The following is a 25,838-nucleotide window of genomic DNA, read 5'->3' as shown; positions in this document are numbered from 1 at the left end:
GTTGTACATCGTGTGATTATATTCGGACAAATTAGGTGATTCCCCTCTCCCCCCAACAATGTCGGTCAATGTAACAGGCTCCCAGAGTGAAAGAAAATAGAAATTCATTTTTAATTCACGAATGATGCAGAAAGCACACAAGGCAGAAACACCGATCACTATTTTATTTAAAAAAGAAATCACCATCTGCTTTGTGTAGGGAGAAATATTCAGGCCCCATCTAATTACAGCAAGTATTTTCAGCTTAGGATCTTTTGACCACAAATTACCCTCAGTTTTTCTTTAAAGGAATTATGAAGGTTTGGCTATTAACAGAAAAGCAAAATGGGCATAGAGGGATTTTTTTTTTTTTTTAGAGGGATGTTTTTGTCTAAAATTTTTAATAAGGTAAAATTGGATTTAAGAGCTAGCCCTACAGAAAATGGTGTTAAAAACAAAGTAAACAGTAAAGGATTAAAAATCTTTGTATAATCCCCACAATTTCTTTAAGGATTTAATTCAGTAGTTTCACTATTTATAAATTTGTATAATAATGGTGCCTTGATTTTACAGAATGATTTCAGAGGAATTTCCTCACTTTGGGTCATGTTTTTTCAGCTCATAAAGTGCTCTCTAAGATAGTTAGGCACACTGGGAAATTGGATTTAACTTTTAGGCCAATCAAGGACCATTGAGATGAAATGCACTAATGCATGTACAAGCACTTTGAAAAGTACAAAGCACTCTACAAATGCAAAAAGGTTTCACTGCTATTAAATAACTGATGGAAGAGTTAGGGTGGCTTTTCCAAACACTTACCTTCACTTGCAACCATAGAATGACAAATCTCTAGATGAAAAAATGACAAATGTTCCTATCATGGTGTTCATTGCTAAGAGGTGTACTTCAGACTTTACAATGCCATCTGACCCCCTTAAGGTTTGAAATCTTTGCAAGAACTATGAGATTATAGCTAAAAGCGATCAGTCCTTGAACAATACGAATATTTTGAGTAGCTGTTTCACTGTGCCATAATGCAGTTTATTTCATTTGATTCTCCCAATGGGTTTAAGTACTGGGAAACTGTAATACAGCTAGTGTTTTTCTGGGGAAAAAACAATCAAAATCCCATGTAGCTGGGCATCATCATCATCCCTAAGCTATTTAGTTAAAACACAGGAGATCTTGGTTACTAGTAATATTAAGACTAGCATTTTGATGGTGGTTATGGGCAGGACTGGTTTCCTAAAAACTGAGGGAGCCCATAAACAAACTGTAGATGTATCACTCAAACTCAGAAAATCCCTGAGGCTACATTTATATTCAATATTACCCAAAACGTTGTATTGAATTTACTACTGTTAGGGGCTGAATTATGTCCCCTCCAAAATTCATATGTTGCAGTCCTAACCCCCAATACCTCAAAATGGGACCACATTCAGAGATAGGGTCTTAGCAGAGGTAATCAAGTTAAAATGAAGTCATTAGTATGGATCCTAATCCAATATGACTGATGTCCTTATAAGAAGAGGGAATTTGGATACAGACACCTACAGTCTGCCTTCAGACTGCTTCTGGGTTTCAGCTACACCATTTTCTTCCCTGGGTCTCTGGCCTGCTGGCCTGTCTTGCAGATTTCAGACTCACCAGGCTGCAAAATTTTGGAAGCTAATTCCTTAAAATGAATCTATCTATATATACATATGCACACCTCCTATTCCATCTCTCTGCAGAACCCTGACTAATACAATTACCTACAGACAATTACACCCTAAAAAATATGAGCACAAACTATCCCTAAATTATATATTCAAGTTTAGTGGCTGCGTGAATGGTTTTGGAAAAACAATGATGGGTTCAAATTTTGGCTCTGCCACTCTCTACCGATGTCTCTGAGCATACCATTTAACCTCAGTTTCCTCACTTATAAAACAGAAGTAACTGGGCTGCCCTTACTTCCTGAGTTGCAGAGAATTTCATGAATAAATTGTTTTTAAAGTATTAGAATATTTTATTGTACCATAGATTCTCAATGTAATCATCATTATTGCTATTATTTATATGTTGTCTCAGGGATGATTCTTAGTTGGGGGCCACAGACCTGACTAAGGATAATTTAAATAGAAAGGAATTTATTAAAAGATGTTAGGAAGCTCACAGATTGCCTGAGTATCAGGGAACCAGGCTCTGAGTTCACAAAGCCAGGAAGCATTGCCAAAATAGATACTGTACAGCTGGTCCCGTGAAACCCCACTGCTATTGCTCTAGACATTGCTTCAGTGTCAACAACACTGTGGCTGAAGACCAGAGGAGACCACTAGAATCATTCCAGTGGCTGCTGTTACGAGACCATTCTCATTATGGTGGATTCTCTGTCTTCCTTTCCTCTTCATGTCAAAAACTTCTAATTTGGTATTTGTAACGAATGTGAGTGAATAGTACAAACAAGGGCTGTCTCGTGTCCAGATGCAAGGGGAGCTGGGAAAATGAGTATCAGAGATTTTCAGTTTTAGTACCGAGAGACAGGCTCTGCCTTACCAGATATGGGGGTGGGGGGTGGGAGTGGGTATGTAAGACAGACATGGTGAGTATTCAGAAAGTGACCAATATCTACCATATGTAAAAATAGATATTTAGAACTGCTGACCACTGGTCACAGAAACTCTTCTCTTTACTACTATATATATATATATTTTTTTGACAATTCTTTTCTACTTTTTCTTTCCCCACTATTGCTTAGAATAATTCCAAACTCCTACACCCAAACTTCTTAACCTTTTTGTATACGTTGAGTTGATTTAGAAAATTTGGTATGACAAGTATCACATGATGGGACTAATATTATTTCATTGCCTATAGAGAGATTTCATTATGAGAAAAACATCTCATTACAAGGGAAAAAGGTATTGAGAAACATGAATTTTGGAATCCAAAAGAACATGGTTTGTATTCTGTTTTCGGCTCAGTGTTACACTGACTACACTGACCATTGGCACCTTTTTTTTTTTTTTTTTTTTAATGTTGGGTCTTCATTTCTCCATTTGTAAAAGAGGAATAACAATAAATTGATGACCCTGAAGGATATTTGTGAGAAGTGGATGTAACGTATGTCCTGTAGTGTGGAACTAGGCAAAAATGGAACCTACTGTAATCATTTCTCAGCCTTCAGGGGCATCAAAAAGACCAATGAAACAATGATTTACATCTGATTTCATCAGATTTTTATCCACAAAGCAACAACAAATAAATGTCAATTATTTTGAATGGTTCCTTTTTTTCTGGGTGACATTACATGATGGAAACTTTTTGGATTAAAAAAAAAAACTAGTTTTCTTTTAAAAACAAAAAGCTAAATCAACATCTTCCAAGGCATTTTTATTAAGGTTTATGACCTCCTCTCTCCTGCCAAATAAAACCAGCTCCCTCACCACACAGGAGCACAAAGGCCATCTTACCTATGACAAATACTTTCAACGAAACATAGCATTTTCCCATTTCCCCTTCTGACTTTAGTACAAGTGCAGCTAGAGATGGAACTGAAGACAAGAATGAGTACCTGACTGGCCACTGTTTGTCAAGAGATCTTTGTCTAAAATTTGTACTTTGGAAGAACGTTTGGAGACCAAAATTTGAGAAACAGAGGATATTTCTATAATAGCAAACTGACATTCCTAAATACATGCAACTAATAATTTTCTTAAAGTTTTTTTGGTTTGTTTGCATCCTGAAAATTAATTATGTGCTTGCTCATTCCTTTATTGGAAGATTCATTTAATAAGTATTTGTCAATTTCTGTTATGAGCCAGGTAGTGGTTATAGACCAGCTGGGTAGCTAGCTTATAATATTTCTCATGTATATTTGGTCTTTGTTCAAAGTAACTGGCTCACAGGTCTCCAAACCCTTGAAATTCCTGAGAGATAAGAACAATGGAAGCATTTTTTGTCATAATATTTGGTCTTTTGTCTTCAGTGTCTGAAATGCTTCACAGCCATGAAAGTGAGATGGGTGTCTTATTATTCGTAACAAGTCCCTTTCCACCACTACTAGGTTTATGTTAATGAGATGATTTGGGGAAAGCACCTAAGGTTGGGGGCTGGTTGCCAGTGTAGCCACTCATGTGATTAGAGGGTTGGAACTTTCACTCCTACCTCCTTAACCTCTAGGGAGGGGAGAGGGGCTAGAGGTTAAATTGATCACCAGTGCCCTTTGTAATGAAGAATCCATAAAAACACAAAAGGATGGGGTCAAGAGAGCTTCTGGATTGATGAACAGATGGAGATTCAGGGAGAGTGGCACACCCTGAGAGCATGAAACCTTTCTGCTGTTTTCCTGTACCTTGCCCTATGCATATCTTCCATCTAGCTGTTTCTGAGTAATATCCTTTTGTAATAAACTGGTCATCTAGTAAGCAGAATATCTGAGTTCTGTGAGCTACTCTAGCAAATTAATCAAACTCAAGGGTCAGTGTATCATTGGCACCTCCTAGCTATAGCTGGCTAATTTAGAGGTGTAGGTGAACCTGAGCTTGTGACTAGCTTATGAAGTGGGGTGGGGGGCAGTCTTGTAGAACTGAGTCCTTTACCTGTGGAATCTCATATTATGTCCAGGTAGTGTCAAAATTGATTTGATCGTGGGACATCCAGGGGTGATAGAGAATTACTCGAGTGGGAAGAGGAGGAGGAGAATTGCCCCTCATTGCTACTCCCCAAACACACACAGTGGGACTGATGAGAAGAATCTTTTACACACCTTAATGAAATTCAGTATTTTTGTTAAAAGGAAGTGTTCATTCATCCATTCAAATATTCATTCAACAATTATTTATCAAATGCCTAATAAGTGCCAAGTAGTTTGCTATGTGCTAGTTAATGATAGACACATTACATACATTTAATCTTCATAGAAACCTGTGAGGAGCACATTATTTTATAGATGGGGAAACACAGGCTTAGAGGGGTTAAGTAACTTGCTTAAGGTGACGTAACTAGAAAGTGGAATAGCTGTGGGGTCTGTCTGACTGCAGGGCCCAAACTCAACTGCTATTCTACAACTTCTCAGGAGAGGTCCATCTTGTGACTTACACAGTTGATGAACCAAATGACTATATCAATTTAAGTGTACAGCGGGAGAATTACTGCTCCCTCAGGGCCCTTGATATATCTGCACTAATGGTGCTAACAATTTCTATAAATTAGGAAAACAGTAATTAGGCCTACCAAGTTGAAATCCAGGGACAGAAATGGTACTGTAATAGTTACAGCCACAGATAGGGAGGCAAAAGCCATAGAAAGCAATTTGTTGGCTTGCTGAATGACCCCAGGAAGTCTTTATACCATACTGTTTCTCTGCTTTAGTCTCTAAAAAAGTAAACAATTTCATCCCCCACCTTCTGATTCTGAAGTTATTTTCATTTGTGGAAATGGAGTCTCTTCATTCTGAAAGGATAAGAGTAAAGTCTAGAAAAATACAGTGGAAATATACAAGATAAGGACAAACTTATTCACATACACCTAGACAATCAAGGATATATTCCTTGAGTTTGAAGATGATACTGTTATACTACTAAGTGCTGAACAGAAGAAACTCTGGAAGCTAGAAAGCAGATGGTCAAGTGGAAACTGTCTTAGCACATTTAAGCAAACCAGAATCTAAGCTGGCAATGGGGAAAAGCTAAGAAGCACTCCATTTCCATTATGGAGCCTCAGAAAATCATAGCAGTTTCTGAACACCAGCTACCATTGAAAGTCAGGGTGATAAATGTCCAGCCACAGGAATTTCCTTAATTTAACTACAGTATATCTCCACATGGAACTTGATGTAGCTATATAAAAATGGAGAAGATCTCTACGATTGGTATGGAGGATGCCCAAAATATATCATTAATTGGAAAAGCAAAGTGTGGAATGACATATGGAATGTCAATCTTATTAAAAAATGGGAAAAATAAAACTATATATTTGTATATGCTTATATGTGCATAAGGAGATTGTAGAAAGACAAATAAGAAATTAATAAAAATGGTGAAAAAGGGTGAATTTGGAAAAGAATGTGTGTGTGATGAGACTTCCCAATATCTACCTTTTAATTTTGTTTTTATTTTTTAACTATGCAAATGCATTGCTGTTAAAACAATTTAAAAATAACATGGTGAAAAACACATATCTGAAAAAGAATTAGTATTCAAATATATAAAGAACTCTTAAAAACTCAACGCTAAGACGATAACTCAAATACAAAATAGGCAAAAGATCTGCATAGACACTCCACCAAAGAAGAAACACAGGTGGCAAATAGGTGGCAAATAGGTTTATGAAAAGATGCTTAACATCGTAAGTCATTAGGGAATTGCAAAATAAAACAGCAATGAGTTAGCATTACACAACTATTGGAATGGCTAAACTCCAAAACACTGACAACACCAAATTCTAGCAAGGATGTGGAGCAAAGGAATTCTCATTCATTACTGGTGGGAATGCAAAATGGTACAGCCAGCCACTTTGGAAGACAGTTTGGCAGTTTCTTACAAAACTAAACATATTCTTACCATACTATCCAGCAATTGTGCTCTTTGGTATTTACCGAAATGAGTATAAAACATATCCACACAAAAACTTGCACATGAATGTTTATAGTGGCTTTATTTGTAATTGCTAAAACATGGAAGAAACCAATACGTCCTTCAATATGTAAATGGCATAAGTGGAATATTATTCAGTGCTAAAACGAAATGAGCTATCAAGCCATAAAAATACATGGAAGAACCTTAAATGAATGTTGGTAAGTGAAAGAAGCCAGTTTGAAAAGCCTACTTGCCTACTGCTTCAAGCTGAATGTTAGTGTGTGCTCTGCCCCCTGCCCCCCATTCATATGTTGAAATCCTAATGTTCAGTGTGATAGTATAGAAGGTGGAGCCTTTGGGAAGTGATTTGGTGATTAGCTCTGCTCTCAGGGATGGGATTAGTGCCCTTAAAGAAAACCACAGAGAGATGCCTTGACCCTTTTGCCATGTGAGAACACAGTGAGAAGATGACCACCTATATGAAACAGGAAGTAGGTTGTCACTAGACACCAAATCAGCTCGTGCTATATGATCTTGGACTTCTCTACCTCTAGAACTGTGAGAAATAAATGTCTGCTGTTTATAAACTACCCGATCTATGGTATTTTTTTAAAGCAGCCCAAATGGACTAACTTACGACATTATAGGTGTTTCCAGATTAGAAGTCCCATCTGATATTTAAAATGATCACACAACTTCACAATAAGCCTCATCATTATGAAATTTAGAATATTAGGAAACAAAGGAAATATCCCAAAATTTTGCATAGGAAAAATCTATCCACATATAAAGATTCAAGAGTCAGAATAGCATTAATCTTCTTAATAGAATACGAGAAGTTAGACACTGGATTATTGCCTTAAAAATACAAAGGAAATTGATTTCTTACATAGGAGTCTATATACATAAAAATTCGATCAATTGTCATGAGAGAATAAAGGCATTGTCAGACACACAAAGTCTCAAAAAGTTAGTCTTCCTTCACCTATTCTCAGGAAGCTACAGGGGAAAGCTCCACTAGGATGTAAATTAGAGAAAAAGATGATATGGAATTCAGGAAACAGGCTTTCATACAAAAGACAGACCCCTCCAAAAAAATCCCTAGTATGATAGGAAAGAAGGTCCTAAAGTGGTAATAATGCAGGCAAGTCTGAAGAGCAATTAATTCAGAAACAAGCAAGAGAACACAGAGTTCTCGGAGAGATGTCCCTAGGAAGAGTAATTGGATAGATCACATGTGTTTGAGAAGAGATGTACACCTAAAACAAAGAATTTGCAGATGATTTAATAACGGAAAAGAGGCTAAGTTGTACAGGAGAGTAAGTCTGGTCATAGTCTACTACATAGCTCAGATGTGAATAATGTTCGCAGAATTACAATCATATGAACACTGAATACCAACATAACTAAAAATTGAAATAACAACCAGGGATTATATAATAAAAATATTAAATATTTACCACTTGGTCTGGTATGGACCACAAAACTGAGGTACAGTGGATGCTCGGTAATTCGGAGGGAACCTGCTGTGCCAGACATCATTCATTTTTGGATTATAGGAGGAGACTATCTTGGTGGTGAGGGGGTCTCTGGGTGAGGCTGGGCTAATAGAGGAGAGGTGAGTCACTTGGTAGTTTCAGAGCAACAGCCATTTTTCAACCTATAAGAAGTATTTCAATATTTTAATAACAGTGGACACAGGTTAATCATTAGACTCTAATATTAAGATGAAAGGGAAAGGTGTGTATGAATGCTGGGGGAGGGATATGGGATTGTATAAAAAGAGTATGTATAAAAGTGAGAAACCAAGGAATTAACAGTTCAAGTGATGTTATTTAGAAATGTGAAGGAGAGTAAAGAAATTAAAAGGACTGAAATCAGTTACTGCTGGCTAGTGGAAAGGGAGGGAGATGGTGTGTAGATGGGGATAGGACTGCTGTTTTTATAATAGGTCTCGGAAAATTATTGAATTCTTAAATCACATACATGTGTTACTAACAAAAATAAAAACAGAAAGTGAATGCCTGCTCTGGATCAGGCCCTGTGATATATATGATCATTCCCATTTTACTATAAGAAAGCAGAGTTAATTGGTAGAGCTGGTGTCTTTTCTTCTATCCATTTAGTCTATTGAGTTGGGTAAGGGAATATTTTTTATATAATAGAAGACAAATTCAAGGTACTTATATCGAGAAGATTTCCAAACCATTAACTTAAATTAATTAAAGACTGATCTTGATTTATCTTTAAAATAAGTTAGCAATAATTATGTGCTTGTGACAGGAATATCAAAGGAACCACTCAGCATGCATTCCCCCAAAATGTGGCTTGACTTCATTGTCAGAGAAAATACTGAAATAGAGAAACTTTGATGGAATTCACTATTACATTTTTATATTTTTAGTAGTCTTTGCTTGATTAAAAACATTGGAAAGCAACTGGATTTCAAACTGTGCCAGGAAAGATCTCTGAGATTTCTATACTTTCTTCTCATTAAACTTGCATTGCTATGAAGAAATAAACCAAAAATCCAAAGTAAGCAAATCCAAATGCATAAACCAAAAAACTGTGACTATTAAAGTATCAATCAGGCAATAGGCTAATTAGAATGTACCTATATGCTTGGAATCATATGAAAAAATATCTTAAAAGAGACAAATTGTATGGTGAAGTTAGAAACAAGTCAATGATTTATCTTGACCAATGATTTTTGGTCTGACTGTATTGGATGCTGTTTGTTGGGGAAACATGATAGACATACTTGTCTTAAAATGGAAAGATCAGATGAATATTAGATGAGGAGGCTACTCTACTTGGCTGGCTTTGGGGTAATCCTGTGATTATCTGGTTAATGATTTTCTGACCTGACACAAGGGCAGAGATCTACAGATGTGGTTCTTTTTTTGACCATCATGTCACCTAACAGAGTAGCAACATGGCAGGGCACCATATCTGTTGAGTAAATGAATGACTGCAAAACCTAGCTCAGCACTCAATGATTTTTCCACAGAGCTCTAAATTTGCAAAACCAGCATAATCTCTAATTTCTACACATTTCCTAAGATATGCAAAGAAACTTAATTCTATTCTATTGTATTCATTCACTCAACAAATCATTAGTGAAGGATTCTCTGTCATCTTTTAGTGAAAACTAGCACAGAAGGAACCATCACTTTCTTCTCTCAAATCATGGGGAAGTCCACATTGGCCAGGATCATGAAACGTTTCAATTCACAGACTATGAGATGATAAAAAACCCAGAATCGATTTGTTATCATCACATCATCATGATTCATAGCACTCTGAATATGTTAAAAAATATGATTACTTTTCTGGATGGCATGAATCCGACAATACAGTCAAAGCTTGTCAGGTGGCAATTTTTGCTCTTTCTGGAGGCTACCAGCCTGATACTGTATCATTATTGTGATGTCAAGAAGGCATTTATTGAATGCTCCTATGTGGTAGACATTTCCTTAGAGCAACCTCATGAGAGAAGTATTGTCCCTATTTCACAGGTGAAGTAAATGAAGCACAGTGTGGTGTAATGAGGAACTGCACAGGTCTTCAAACTGGGATCAAACCCAGAGATGTTTGATTCTTACATCATTCCTTTTCTACCACGCTACAGAGGAGTTGGCTGGTAGGGCTTGTTATCTTTGTAATAAATTAAAGGCAGCTATATTAAAACTATATACATACATTGAAATTACTTGAGGAAATGTATATTGAAAATCCAGTCTTGAATAGAGTTAGATATATATTCACTAATGAATGCCTTTAAACCTCATATGTATGTAATCCCAAAAGGAAAATACTTTAAATAATGAGAAAATCAAGAACTGATGTGATGTTCTTTTAATCAAATGAAATATATATTTTTTCAAGCATTAAGTTAGCTGAGGCCAATAAAACATATTGCAGTCATCTTGCAAATGAGTGTATTATACTCTGAAAAGTATAGGTTATTATTATTCCACCCTTAGCATTTTCATAGGCACAAAGAAAGTATTTCTAAAATGGATAAATAACTAACAGAAGCAAAGACTACTACATGTGAGAGGTCTCTAAGGTGTGTGTATGTGTAAATATATTCTGACACCATCTTTGAATAAAACAAGATGAAATCAGAGAGGGAGACAAACCACAAGAGATTCTTAATCCTAGGAAACAAACTGAGGGTCACTGGAGGCTAGGGGGTGGGGGATGGGGTAACTGGGTGATGGGCATTAAGGAGGGCACATGATGTGATGAGCACTGGGTACTTTATGACTGATGGATCATTGACCTCCACCTCTGAAACCAGTAATACATTATATGTTGATTAATTGAATTTAAAGAAAAAATATATATCCTGACATACTATCATAATTTTGATGAGAGAAATGTATCACAAAGACTGAACTGCCTAGAATCAGCATTCAAAATACATGTTCTTACCTCTGTTCCATTTTGAACTTGAACTTTTTTTTTTTTTTAGGAATACAGATATTCACTTTTATATTAGAAAAAAATTACATGGCTCCATATCACAAAATTTAACATCTTTCCATTAAGCATCACACAATCCTCATCATTATGACCTACAAACACCCTAAATGATATGGAGTTTCTAAGGATATTCAACAACAACAGGGTGCATAAATTTTAACTAAGAAACAGCTGCAAAAATGCATATTGGGCAATAATAATGTGTGTGTGCCACCAGAGCTTGGGCGGACCGATGGCAGGGATCCTGCCTCCACGGGCTGGACTCTACATGCAGTCAGATGGGTCAGGTTCCTGCAGACCTTCAAATCTCCATTAGTGAGCTACTCCCTTCGAGAGTTTATATATAAATGTGTGTGTGTATATATATATATATATATATATATATATATATATATATATATTTTTTTTTTTTTTTTTCTTTTTCTCCTTCTCCTCCTCCTCCTCTCTCCTCTTCCTTCTTCTTTTTCAATGTCCATGTCCAAGGTTTACTTTTTTCCTTCCTTGGTTTCTCCAACTCCATATGCTGTAGTTTTCTTCTATTTCTCTGGCTGTTTCTTCCTTGTCTCCTTTCCATTCTCATCTTATTCTGCACCAGTCATTAAATATTGGAGTTCCTTGAGCCTCCTAAACCCTCTTCATTCCTCACACTGCATCCTCTCCTCAGGGAAATTCACCTATCCCTACAGCTATTATTATCAAAATATTCTGATGAACCACAAATTTATATCTTCAAGGTGGACCTCTTCCTGTGCTACAGACTTGTACCATACCTCAAGAAATTCAAAACTATACCTGTGATCTGTTTCTTGTCCCCCACTAAGAATTCAGAACACCATTCTTCTAATTTTCAGTGAATGACACTCTTGTTCATTCACTAATACAAACCTCCAGACATCGTAGGAGTCATTTTGTATCCATCTCTCTCTCTCTCTCTCTCTCCATTTTTCCCTTTTAAATATGCCTTGCATCTATCTATTCCTTTCCATTTCCATCCTGGTCCAAGCTAGCATATCTCCGTGGTCCATTCTGATAGTCTTTAAAATAGTTAATTTGCCTTTTTCACCTGCATCAGTCTGTTTTCAATTCTGTAGTAACAGTGATTTTTCAAACACAAATCTTATTATGTTAGCCCTTCTTCCCCCAGCTCGAAATCCTCCAGTGATCTACTGCTTTTAGGATAAAGACAAAATTCCTATAAGATCCTATAAGGTAGGTCCTCTACCTACATTTCTAGTTTCAACTCATACCATAATCTTTTGTCTCTTGTGGCTAAAACCACATTAGATTTACTTCTGTCCCTTACATTTGCCAACATCCCTCTTGCTACAGACTCTTGAATTTGATGTTTCTCTGCCTGCATTGTGCTTTTTTCTCCTCTTTCCTAGTTAACTCTTTACTCAGCCTTTAGATCTCTAAACAACAGACACATTCTCAAGGAAACTCTCTTGACCTCCATTAAGTGTCCCCGCTAATTTACTCTTTAATAGCATGAAGTGCCATGATTTCATAGCTATATTTACCTTAATTGGTGTAAGTCTTTGATAAATGCCTATCTCCCTTCCCTGCCTGGAAGCTCCACTGGGAAGATAGGGACCCTCTCTATTTTTGGTCACCACTATCATCTAGAATGCCAGGCACACCCAAGCTATGATGCTTGCTGGATGGATTACTGAAATAATTAACTAGTTAGCCAAACATTTCTGATTATTTGATGCCAATTCGAGAAACAGTTTAAGTTTTCAAGAGAGAATATTCAATTATTCATAATCAGAAAAGGAAATAAGTCACATACTTTAGTAAGATCAGATGTAAATTTTAATAGTGTAGATAAATGTTTCACAAGGCACTGAAAGACATCATATAGATGGAGGGTCACACTGATGATAATACTGAGTGGCAGTAACAGGCTGGAGATGCCCTACTGACATTTAAGATTTCAAGAAATTTTCAATCCAACTGTGAAAATTAGCAGTTGTGCTCATGTTCATTGCTAAACTCAAAGAGATGGAGGCCTGAAACAGAGCAGTAAAGTTTGATTCTAACCTAGTTACACATGACTCTGTATATTCTTTGATTTTTTTCCTCCTTCAAATTATAATATTCTCTGGGTCCTCAGGATGTCTTCATTAAAAAAAGAAGACATCCGGGGATCCCTGGGTGGCTCAGCAGTTTAGCGCCTGCCTTTGGCTCAGGGTGTGATCCTGGAGACCCAGGATTGAGTCCCACGTTGGGCTCCCTGCATGGAGCCTGCTTCTTCCTCTGCCTGTGTCTCTGCCTTTCTCTCTCTGTCTCTCATGAATAAATAAATAAAATCTTTAAAAAAAATAAAAATAACAACAACAAAAAAAAGACAGACATCCAGCTTCTAGGACTCCAACCACATACCGTGGGAGCACCTGGCTAAATTAGGTTCCCTTTTACAACCAGGCTAAGTTCTTTTCTCACACTCCACAACTAATTGGTGACCTGCCCCAGAGCAGAAGGAAGGAGGCAGTCAGAAACCACGGTGTTGAGAACTAGATGGCCTGTTTCTCCTTCAACCAGCTGCTGCGCTCTGAGCAGCTCATGTTTGGGATCACCCTTTGGTATCTCTTATCCAGAATTACAGCATTGGGTTAATGATTCCGTAATCTTCAGTTCACTTTCAAACTCCAAGATTCTTGTAGGAATTCCAGGTTTTTTAAATTGCATTTTAGTCAGCCAAAATGCTTTAGTTTTATAATCTAAAAAGACAGAGAATCTACATTGTATAAAGATTAAAAAAACATTAGCTCTCGAGTCACAAAGACCTGGGTTCAACGTCGCTGGCATTAACTAGCTGTGCAACTTTGAGCTTTAAGTCACTTGAAGTTTTGAGCCTTTGGTACCACACCTAGAAGCTAGCGATACCTCTTTCTTCACAGACAAGCTGTAAGGATAATGTGAGATACACAATGCATGTAGAGCACACCTGGCACACAGCCTACAGTTGAATATTAATGTAATTACGATTTTTATTTATAATAAGAGATAGTCCTTGCTGCTCCCTCTGATCCTATGTATGCTCTCTAGTAAGTATGGACATCATTTTCTGGTATATATAAGACAGGTCAGGCTACAAATCTCTGAGCCTCATTTGAGAACCAAAGTCCATCAGTCATTCTCAGCCATTCTCTGAATCAGAACAGCTGACAGAACAGAATCTTTAGTGAGGTCATTATTTTTAGCTTTGGAACTGTTAGAAAGTCTGCAGGGGATTTTCATGGCATTCAACAAATTAGCAAAGGTCATCAAAACAAATCCACTTACTGAATTCATTGGCTTGAAATCCTATCAAACCAGTGCTGTCATATTAAATTAAAGAACTTTCCACTGGCAATATTTCCATAAAAAGGATCAAGTTGAATTGTGTTTAGATTTGCTCTATTGTTACTGTATATTAAAGTCGTAAATTTTGACAGCAAACTGACTTGTCTCCTATCTGCAACTCCCCTATCACGTGGTCATGTGATTTTCTGCTGGTCTACAATCCCTCATTTCTCCTCCTTGTCTGTCCAAGTTCAGGTCCCATCTCCTTCTGGAAGCTATTCCTAAATTCTGTAACCCCTGATCTCAGCTCTGTTTACTTCTTGTACTTCTTGACCCAGAACAGGCTTTTTTTTTTTTTTTCCTTTTGGTGGGTGTGATTTTGACCCTATTCAGCCCTGGATAAAGGGATTAAACATGACTCAGTTAGGCTCCTACATTTTCACAGATGCCTTTAATGACACTCAGCTCTGCTTGGCTGATTATCCAAGCTTGTAAAACAGCCATCAATCGGTATGATAGACCATCTACACCATGGGCTCTTGCCAGATATCATAATGCCGAGCTCCTTGCTTCCCATACTGCCACAAATGTTTTAGAAGAAATACTTGAGGGTCAGGTAATTAATCCATTTCTCTATAAACTCTAAATGATGCCTTTGAATCAAGCCAGACCACAAGGTTGTTGGATCCTTCAGCAACATCTTTTTGGATCTAATATGATTGCTTTGCTGAATTGTACTTTGGTGTTATGCCAAGGGGCCAGGTTGATGGATTATGTTAAGAAAGAACTGCATGCAACTCAGGGCCCCCTTTCTGAATATCTACTGAAGAATACTACTGAACAGCAAATTAGGTTTTGTTTTATGGACAATAGGAATCTTATAAATTGTGTTTACTCTGTTTTGGTCATTAGAAAATTCATGATAAATCTGGGGTCTATTTATTTCAACCATATAGTTTACCTCTAATAGCAAATCTGGCTTTACAATTTTTAGCCCATAATTTTCCTTTGCCATGGTCACCACAACTGCTTACTGTAATTCTTTCACATTGAAAGTATTTTTATGAGGTGCCTCACATTTTTAGTAGAATGAGGTGGAAATTAAAAATAAATTCTTGATCTATTTTTTCAGTGAATTATAGCAATTATAGCTTGTGGACCATTATTTAGGAATTATTTCTTGGCTTGTGTGCTTCTTTCATTGTTTTATGTCTCCATAACTTGATTTTAAGCCAGAGAATATTCTTTAAGTTTTCTAATATCCCCCACATACTGGCAGCTCACAGAATCTTTAAACCAGACTTTTGTACACAGGTCTGCTTCTAAGTAACGAGCCATGTGATATTCTAACCTCATGTCATTGAGCTTCACAGGATTTCACTCTTCTCATCTCTATATAAGAGAATTGTCCTAAGTAATCTTCAGGGTCCTCTCTGGTTTTAGGATTCTGTTCTAAGTGCTTGTGTTCTCTAAAAGTATTTTTGCCAGACACAGATATTGTAGGACAGATCTGACTTAAACTCCTCAAAGACATGAAGGTGACCAGGTGACCTATTTATTGCAGAGAAAATTCATGAAAGGAAGGGCTCTGTCCAAGAAAGACTTGCTTATTTATCCATTCAAAAAGTTTCCTGTAACCTATTAGTTTGGCTCTGCCACTTTTTAACCCTGTGTATTTGGCAAATTCATTTGGCTTCTTTCAGGCTTTGTGACTATGTCAGCATGATGGGAGTCATGACAATTATTTTACTTTTCTTACAGGTTGTTGTAGGACTCAAATGAAAATGTAGGAAAGTATTTAATACATGTATTGTATATGTATGTGCATACAGTGGGCCCTGTTGACATAAAGGGCAGTGGCTGAGAAAGACATCATATTGCAGGGCTGAAAGTCCATGGACAACAGTGGGAAACTTTGTTGCTCCAGTATGGACAGTTCTCCAACTGCTTGAGTCACAGCTCAGACCACACTGGATGAAGGTGTAAAATTGCTCTTTACTTATAAGGTCACTGTTGTGATCACATTTTATTTGGAGGTAATTGGGCAGAGATACATTAAACAAGTTTCTCAAAACCAATAAGATAACTTCTAATTCTACATACTTGTTGGCAGTGACACTATTCTGAAGTTACTGAATAAACATGATTAGGATTTCACACATGTCATTTATTTAAAGCATACCCTTTTTATTCATTGCATTGAAGCAAGAAAGAGAGCAGGGAAGAAGACCAGAAACAGCAGTTAAGAACTGTTGAGGATCTTGGTGGCACCGAACAGATCTTTCAACACTTCAGGACCCTATTACATGCCTATGAAATGTGACATAGGTTGTATGTCCTTCCTCAAGTAGTGTTAAGGGCAGAGCACAGGATTTAGACTCTAATCTATCTGAGTCCAAAGCCCAAACTTTTTAAAGATTTTGTTTATTTATTCATGAAAGACACACAGAGAGAGGCAGAGACACACAGGCAGAGGGAGAAGGCAATGAGGGACTTGATCTCGGGACCCCAGGATCACCCCCCAAGCCAAAGGCAGATGCTCAATCGCTGAGCTACTCAGACATCCCTTTGAGTAGTGTTAAAATTACTAGCTTTTCATAACTTCCTGATCCAAAACAGTGTCATATACATATCTGCACCTACTCTCTTTCCCTCTCTCCTCTCTCTCTCTTTCTCACATACACACAAATACCCTCTTCATCCTTCTACCCAGTTTTTCTTTTCTTCAATACATTTGTCACAGCATATCATACTCCTTCATTATATTTCATATCAGTGACTTTGTTTTGATTATTTTAGATTTTCGAACAACAGGTTGTAAGGTATATCTGATTAGGGGCTTCACTTTATGTAGAACAGTTCATTATACTATTGACAGTATATGGGTAAATGGATAAAGTTATTAGTGTCTGAATTATTAACTAAGATTTTTAAAAATATTCTGCTTGATTCTCCAAACTCTTGGGTAGAGACCACACTCTTAGATCCACAGAGTGAGTGGGAGTGAATGGGTGACGGGCACTGGGTGTTATTCTGTATGTTAGTAAATTGAACACCAATAAAAAAAAAAAAATCAAAAAAAAAAAAAAAAAAAAAAGATCCACAGAGTGATACTTTTTGAAAATATATCAGCAGATGGGCCTCCCATTTTCCTTCCTTAAGGAAATAGATGATTTATCTATAATGGTGTAGGAGACACAGTTGCTCAAATGCAGTAAATGGATAACTAGGGAGGGAAATGGTGGGACAAATTTTTTGTCATATCACTTTCTTGTCTATAAAGTAGGCTGAGCAATCATTTGCATGGTGCTTCACAGAACACACAAAGGGATGTTGAAAAGTAGTCTGCTTGGCAGTGAAATGAACAGGAATAGGCTGCAACCAGTAGCTGTATTTAAGCTGCCAAATACATGGAGAAAGATATGCCTACAGAGTCTTTTCAAGTGATCCCAAGTTAATCTAAAAGGAATTGAGTCACTGGTCTATGATCCTGACCAAAAAAAAAAAAAAAAAAAAAAAAATGCATTGGATGTTAGCACTACATTAAAATATCAACAGAATATTTCTCTAGTCGTTGGTCAATGATCTAGTTTTTGATAATCTAAAATTCTTGAGGCTGGCATTTGTGCATCTGTACAAATGCTACTTTAGGAATGTAGCCTTTGGGGAACTATGTTACAGTCATCTTGTCATCCTAGAAGTACTGACACTGTTGGGAATGAGATATGCACAATAATCACTTGTATATTATAAAAGAATCTGAAGCCTCTGGGAACTCAGAAATAGAACCAAGAAGGGTGAGACAAGTAGTTGCTCCTGGCACTCTGTTATCAGTCAGCTCAAGAGAAGAGGAGAAGACGGCTTTGATTGGTTGGTGATGTACAGACAGATCAGCTTCTTAGGTAAAAGCCAAGGGAGAGAGAGGAGAAAATGGTTAGAAATGAAGAGGGGAGAGTGATGACGACATTCCAGCAACAGTGGGAACAATCAGAGTGATGACAGGTATGACAAAACTGAGGAAAGGAAGCACTCACAATGGATGTGGAAGTTGGAAGTATTCAGGATGCTAAGGGAGCAAATATCTGATTGCCCCATAATCAGTGATAGTTGTGACCACCACAAACTATAGAAAATATTTTAAGCACTGTTCCAGGCACTTCAGCTTTGTCTTAATGAATTCCCATAATGATTTATACTCTTCTGTTTCTATCCTCCAGCTCTCCACAATTCCCAAAACCTTCCTCCAGTGCCCAGAGGAACATAGTCTAGCATGAGCAAACTCTCCCCCCATCCTCAATGTCCTGGTCCTCAACACTTGATCCCACCAAAACCAAGCTTCCCTTGCATACACAGCTTACGCAATAGCCCTCTCCTGGTACTGGCTGTTTTTTTCTTCTACACCTCTGGTGCTGGGCCTGGGAGTTGCACTAAGTGACTTTTGTTCCTCCTTTCTGAAAACTTCTAACTTTGAATTTCATGTCATCTTATTGTCTGACAATGCAAGGTTAATTCTCCTTTCTCTGTATGTTTAGCTTTATTTATTTTTTTTTTACCAACATGCTCCTGTTTTAATTGTCAATCCAATATACATGTAGATTATTTTTCTGTGCACCAGACTTTAAATTTTTTTATCTCTTTTTCCTGTAATGATAATTTCCTCCATTTTACCTTACTTGTAAATGGTAGATAGACCTTGACTGTCTCAGAAAGGACTTACTACAAATAAGAGGCTTTCCATGTAAATTCTGTTGGACTGCCTTGACCCAAGTGCACTGCTTTTTTTTAATGATCTACATTTTGGCAAGTAAACATAGTATCAGAGACATTCTATCTCATCATGCTTTAGTTTTAGCTTTTGTTACTTACATCGTAGCACTTACAGTCATATTATTATTGTTACTGTCATCATTCAATTATTGCTGTTATTATCATTCAGTCTCAAATGGAACAAAACATAGAAATTTTCAATATTGATTATGCGTGAAATTCTCTTCAAAGTAAAACTTGAAGAAAACTATGATCTGATATCACAGTAGCAGAAGGAGACTTCTCCTTTTTAGTAAAAGTCGAAAGATTTATGCGATCTGAAGAGAAACCAGAGTATTGAGACTTTTCCTTTTTAAACTTCATGCTACCTAGGAAGAAAATTCAGTTTTATTATAACTGTATATAATGATCAGGAAACTGAAAATTTAGCCAAGTCAGGCTTGACCCTTTGATTATGTCATTAGCTTAAAGGCTTGACAAAAAGAATCAAGAGGAACAATAAGGAGGGTATTACTTTTTATTTCTTGGAGGAAACATTTCCTAATACTTCAGATAAGATCAGATGACAGTTATTTAAAATATCTTTTCTCAAAAAGAACAAGGTACGCTTTTTGCATAGATAGCATGTTTAAATTAAAAGAGGAAGAGATAATAATGACAGCAACAATGAGACTAGGGTATTACAGGTAGAAAACCCTTATAACTCAGTAACTGGATACTGAATGCATGCAGGTGACTTGAGAACCCATCACCAAGGCAGTCAGGAAGGAGGGAGGAAGGCGAGGAGAAAGTAGATACTGAAGGTCTGGACAATGGCTGACACCTTGAAACTAATGACTCAGGATAGAAATATTACTGATCCCTAATGAAGAGACTAGGTTAAAAATGAGGTTTAAACTGAGACTAGGTTTAAAATGAGAACTCTGCCAGGAAAATTCCTTTGGCTTGAGTTGTAAAAATTTGCTTACTTCACTAGGGTACACAGATTTAAAAACTGACATGCAAATTTTGTAGAAAGGGGCCTTCAGGGATGCCTGGGTGGCTCAGTGGTTGAGTGTCTGCCTTTGGCTCAGGGTGTAGTTCCGGGGTCCTGGGATCGAGTCCCACATTAGGCTCCCCACAGGGAGCCTGCTTCTCCCTCTGCCTATGCCTCTCTCTCAGGAATAAATAAATAAAATCAAGAAAGAAAAGAAAGAAAAAAAGAAAAGAAAAGAAAAGAAAAGAGAAGGAAGGAAGAAAGGAAGGAAGGAAGGAAGGAAAGAAAGAGAGAGAGAGAAAGAAAGAAAGAAAAAGAAAGAAAGAAAGAAAGAAAGAAAGAAAGAAGAAAGAAAGAAAGAAAGAAAGAAAGAAAGAAAGAAAGAAAGAAAGAAAGAAAAAGAGAAAGAAAGAAAGGAAGGAAGGAAGAAAAAAAGAGAAACCACTTCAGGGATTTTTCATTCCCTTCAGGAAGACTCACAAAAAAATAGGTCTTACAATCACTATGAGGATCAGAGTACAAAACCCTTATACCAGCCTTTGCTCTGGGGAAGGCTAGAGCTTCAGCACCTCATGAGAAATACAGTTATGAATCATGAAAAAAGAAATAATAATTTTTAGAATTGTCTGTTGAGAAAGATTCACTTTAAAATATTAAAGTCTAAAAAAAAAAAAAATTAAAGTCTGGCAGACTTGGACTCCTCAGAATGACTCATTAAGTCCCCGGTGTCTAGACAGCTGAGGTATAACTGTTGCTCCTTCCAACTAAAATCCTCTAGGTTAGTGGTCATAAGGTCAAGTAAAATCATTAGAATATTTTTCATTATTTTTTCCTTTACTAAAATTAAATCCTTTCTGCATACAAAATATTTGCCCACATATTTTGTTTTTTAAAGATTTTATTTATTTATTCATGAGAGACACAGAGAAAGGCAGAGACACAGGCAGAGGGAGAAGCAGGCTCCATGAAGGGAGCCCAATGTGGGACTCAACCCCAGGACTCCAGGATCATGCCCTGGGCCAAAGGCAGGAGCTAAACCGCTGAGCCACCCAGGGATCCCCACATATTATTTTTAATGTGGGTTTAAGAGTACTAGTGACATACTATACCTGGGAATCTTCCACATAGAAAATGGTAGGCCACAAATGTTACATACTCGGGAGTACTTGACGAAGCCTAAGCTGCTTGGGTTTCAGTGTTTGGAAGTTATTCAGGTCACCTGAAAATGACTTTTCTGCCTCGGTTAATTTAAAACTCAAAACTCTCTTGAATCAAGTGCTGAGCAACCAGTGTGACAAAGGCTTTTAGCTAATTATTTAAATCTCAGTAGGAAGCAAACAGGCTGTGACTGTAGACTGAGGAGCACAGGTGAGACAGGTTTTTGTTTTTGTTTTCTTTTTTATTTCAGATCCTTACTGTTCATTGTGGTCCATAGACCAACAGCATAAGTATTACCTGGTAACATGTTAGAAATGCAGACTCTCAGGCCCCAGCCCAAGCTTACTAATCTAGAAGGCATTTTAACAAGATCCTCAGGAGCATGTGAATGTTTGACAAGCTCTGGCAGAGATCACATCAGACAGGTGAAGGGTCTCTACTCTGACAGTGTCTAAGACAGGAGCAGAAACCCCTGGGCTCTATTCAGTGGAATTTTCTTTGTTGGAATTGCAGGGCTATTAATCTAAGTACTGGGAATATAATCTATCTGAAATCAATGCAATCACCTAGCAGGAGCTCTAGGATGAATCTGTCCTTTCACACAATCAGATGAGTGCAGTCAAGTGCCTATGGGACAGGGCGCAGGGAGATGAAAGTGAAAATAGAAATTATTATTATATTGTTTTTTGTGGTTGAAACAAACTATCCTCAATTTTGGTTTGATAAACTATTCCCATTAAAGCCCTGCTGCTGTGTGTTCATTCAAGTATAAATTTTAACTAGTTTTTTTTCCCTTTCTTAACATGAAAGAAAATGTTACTAAAGTAGCCATTGTGCATACCACTCTTTCCCAAGTAGGTAATTCCATTCACCACAGCATCATTATACAAGTTAATGTGTCATCAATTGCATTCATATAAATACATGGTATATGTACTGGGGCTTTTAAAATAGAGTAGCATCTTGTAATAAGTTGACCTATTATTACATGGCTTTGAATGTCTGGTTGAAGCACTTAATTCCAATGAAAGGCAGTGTCCATTGGTCTATTTATTTCAAGGCATGCACTTTTAAAGAAAAAAAAAAAAGCCTTCTGCCAGAGGGGATAAAGAAAAGAATAGTTTAAATTTTCTCCTTTGATCATTTCAATGATTTCTTTCTTTGAAAATCATGCTATTTTCTGTTCTTTGCTGTACTTTCTTCTCTTAGTTCTGTTTCCATTTGGCTTCCCATTTAGAGAACTGGGTCTATTATAAAGAGAGGAGCAAAAATTCAAAGCATTATAGCTTAATGCACTGCCTATCAAACTTGGCTGCATATTGAAATTACCAGAGAGCTAAAAAATGGTTCTGCAAGGGCCCACCTTCCACAAATCCTGATGTTACTGTCCAGGGTGGGGTCATGGTATCAATATTTTACCTTTTGTTTTTTAAAGTAGGTTCCATGCTGAGGTTGGAGCCCAGTGTGGGGCCTGAACTTACAATGCTAAGATCAAGAGTCAGACACAACTAACTGAGCCACCCAGGTGCCCCATGGTATCGATATTTTAAAAGCTCTTTTAAAATCTTTGATCTTAAGGACAAGAATAAAGCAATTTGAGTGAAAACTAAATTATACATATTGTCACATAGGAATGTATTGATGTGGTCAGAGAACAACACAAGTCAAGACGTCTCAGAATATGTCCATTTACAAGATTACAGATACTCATGCTTCAGTTTTATGAGTAGTGAACAGACTTTGAAACTACAGCACCACTACAGTCAGGGCTAACACTATATGAAAATGACTTGGGAACTATTATCTGTAGCCATTTAGAAGAGAAAGGATTTCTGGCCATTGTGTGATCTGTTGCAACCATAAAAGTGACCTGGTAAAATAATGGTTGTTCTTTAAACTACATCAATATTTAGTTTAGTTGGCAAGAATGTCAGAATAAATGCCCACATAGAAAATGAATTGAGACAGATTCAATACAGAGAAGGACCAGTAAAAACCTGTTCTGTTCTCAGGTGTCTACTCTGTGTTTAGATACAGGATACCTAAAAATCACCCAATTCACACACAGTGGGGAAGCTAGAGAGAGGAGTTTTCTTACAAGGCTGTTATATGGACTCAATTTTAGACTTTCGAGTCAGATTTGGATCACTATCATTTTGTGACTTGAGGCAAGTTACTACTAAGGTGCTTTATTTTCTCCTCTAAAATGGGATAGAACAATAGGGTTTTGGTGAAGATTCAATGGGAAATCTTTGTTAAGTGCATGGCCCATAATATATAATCAATAAATATCAGCTATTATAATTAAGTTTGGATCTCAAGTAGAACCAAGCTCTCAGTTTAGCAAGGATGTCTAGTTCTAGAAGATTGAAGTTCTGTTATAAAATGTGTCTTTAAGTATTTTGGCTAATACCTAAAGCATTTAGGAAAAACAATAGGCTTTATTTTGAGTTCTTCTTAGGAAGCTAGTAGCAAAGTGGTCATCCATCAGCGTGCCAAAGAGGGAAGAAATTTCTAGAAATCTAAATCTGTAAATCAGAGATAGCCTTATCAATCTACAGGGTCACTTATCCATGTTTGGAAAATAAACCGCCTTTATGATTGAAGCGAACAGCTATAAGGCTAACTTTATAGTCAAGTTGATTGCAAAACTAATTTTCATAAAAAGAACTCCATTCCTCCACTGGCTTTTATTTTATGACTTTAAAGGATCAGAGACTTTTCACAAAGAGTGCTTTTTCACAGTTTCAAAGAAGCAGCCTGGAAAAAGGAATAAATTAATTCAGAAAGTATTCCCTTCTTCCCTACACCCACCCCTCTGCTCATCAAAAAAGCTACAGGCACCAAAATTCATTAACATTTCTATGAACATAAATGTGAAATATTCATTTTCATTAAGTAGTCTACTGAATATGGCAAAATCAAATTTATCTAAGGAGATATCCAATGCTGCTAATTTCCTTGACAATGGGGACATAAAGCAAGGGAAGCCATGAATCATTCATGAAGTTCAATTTACTTCTGTTATTTTTGGTGTTTAGCATCCGTGAATAGAAAGTGTGCAGCATGTTGTAGATGCTATTTTTAAATTATTTCAGATCAGAATTAATGACTTGGCAGGCAGCAATAAAGTAAGAATAATTCAAAGGCTTTGCTCGTAATTATCCTATATTTCATATTTTCTTGTGAGTATATGTTCATATATTCATAACATTTTTTCTATATTCTAATATCCTTTATAAATCACAATCACTTTAGAACCAATATTTTAGGCAAGCACATAAAATAATTTGTTGGTGATGTAACTAAATTAAGTAAACTCTCAGGGTCCTAGGTTTTAGGGCTTAATGACATCTTTAAGGTTGTATAATTAACTGGCCTCTCAAAGAGGAATGTCTTTTGCATTTATACTGGTAGGTGGCCATTTCCAATTAATTAAAAAGTCTCTGTGAGATGGGAAGACATTCTTTAGCAGGGACTAATTTCATGAATGGTCACCTTTGCACATTGCAAATATTTCTCTTAAATTCTACATCCTCCTTCCTATAAATTCTGCCCACCTGTGTGTTTGGTAGCTGCCGTATTCCCAGGATTTATTTTGCACACAGAGCCACATATGGTCACCACTTAAGAAATGCTAGTCGAATTGAATTGAATTGAATTGAATTGAATTGAATTGGTTCAAACCTAGCACTCTGGTTGTGCTAGTTCTGTGTTACCTTGACTGGGGTGCCCAAATGGTTGCTCAAACATTATTCTGCATGCTCCTGTGAGGGTGTTTTCGTTTTGTTTGTTTGTTTGTTTGTTTGGTTTTTTTTGGATGAGAATAGAATTTTAATTGCCAGACTGTGTAAGTAGACTGTTCTTCCTAATGTGCGTGTGCTTCACCCAATCAGTTGAAGGCCCAAATGAAACGAAAAGATTGACCCTTCCTGGAGTAGGAAAGAGTTCCTTCTAACTATCTTTGAATGGGGACAATCAGATTTTTCTTTTCAGACTGGAATTGAAACACTGGCTCTTCCTGGGTCTCAAGCCTGCTGGCCTTGACTAGAACCACACCATCAACCTCTTCAGCTTGTTGACTCATGCTACAGATCTCGGACTTACTAGCTTTCATAACTGCATGAGCCAACGCCTTATAATAAATATTGGGCATTCTCTCTCTCTCTCTCTCTCTCTATATATATATATATATATATATATATATACACACACACACACATATACATATATATATATATACACACATATACATATACATCTCCTATTGGTTATGTTTCTCTAGAGAATCCTAATACATTGGACAACACCAAACATAAGGTTTCTCTTCTATATGATAGCAGTTAAAATCAGTTAAAACATTTGGAAATGGCTGTTATGCTTCCCTAAAATTTTCTTTTCAGTTATCTTGGAATTCTTTCCAGGTATGGCATTAAAAACTGGACACATTTCTCCACATGTGGCTCTACCAGCACAGACTTTTGTAGAACTGCTCCTGTCTCATGTCTGGATACCACACTTATTTTGATTTTATCTCGAGGTGTTAAATAAAGCTTAGCATTTCACTTCTGTAAACATCACTTTTCTCAGAGAATTTTCCATAGCTAGGTTGGGTAGCT

General features: G+C 36.9%; 1 protein-coding gene across 4 annotated transcripts in view; it reads right to left on the bottom strand.

The window, feature by feature from the left end:
- The window catches only part of GABRB1 (gamma-aminobutyric acid type A receptor subunit beta1), a 358,276-nt gene that overhangs the window by 67,537 nt on the left and 264,901 nt on the right, over window positions 1-25,838 (bottom strand). The gene's annotated exons all lie outside the window — the stretch shown is intronic.

This window comes from Canis lupus, chromosome 13 (genome assembly GCF_011100685.1).
Source record: "Canis lupus familiaris isolate Mischka breed German Shepherd chromosome 13, alternate assembly UU_Cfam_GSD_1.0, whole genome shotgun sequence".
Classification (NCBI taxonomy): domain Eukaryota; kingdom Metazoa; phylum Chordata; class Mammalia; order Carnivora; family Canidae; genus Canis; species Canis lupus.
This window is presented reverse-complemented; position numbering and strand designations above follow the sequence as displayed.